The sequence below is a fragment of the Carlito syrichta genome, unplaced genomic scaffold (genome assembly GCF_000164805.1).
Source record: "Carlito syrichta isolate Samal-C Ts95f unplaced genomic scaffold, Tarsius_syrichta-2.0.1 Scaffold118013, whole genome shotgun sequence".
NCBI lineage: Eukaryota > Metazoa > Chordata > Mammalia > Primates > Tarsiidae > Carlito > Carlito syrichta.
The window spans coordinates 15,639-16,184 of record NW_007062109.1 but is presented as its reverse complement, the minus strand read 5'-3'; positions in this window follow the sequence as shown (position 1 = coordinate 16,184).

Below are 546 nucleotides of genomic sequence, written 5' to 3'. Positions count from 1 at the left end.
AAAAAAAAAAAAAAAAATGATACATGGCAGCCAGGTGTAGTGGCTCACGCCTATAATCCCAGCACTTTGGGAGGCCGAGATGAGAGGACTGCCAGAGCCCATGAGTTCGAGACCAGCCTGGGCAACTTAGCAAGACTGCATCTCTACAATAAATCAAAAAAATTAGCCAGGTGTGGTGGCACGTGGTTGTGGTTCCAGTTACTTGGAAGGCCGAGGCGGAAGGATCACCTGAGTCCAGCAGGTCAAGGCTGCGGTGGCCAGGAGCATCCAACTGCCCTCCAGCCTGGATGACAGAGTGAGACTCCGACGCAAAAAAAGAAAAATTGATACATAATAGACCAGATGCGGTGGCTAAAGCCTGTAATCCCAGCACTTTGGGAGGCGGAGGTGAGAGAATTGCCTGAGCCCAAAGGTTCGAGACCAGCCCAGGACACCTGAGACCTCTCTCTACAATAAATCAAAAAATTAACTGAACAACCAGGCTCGGTGGCTCAGCCTGTAATCCCGTGCCTTTGGGAGGCTGAGGTGAGTGGATTGCCTGAGCCC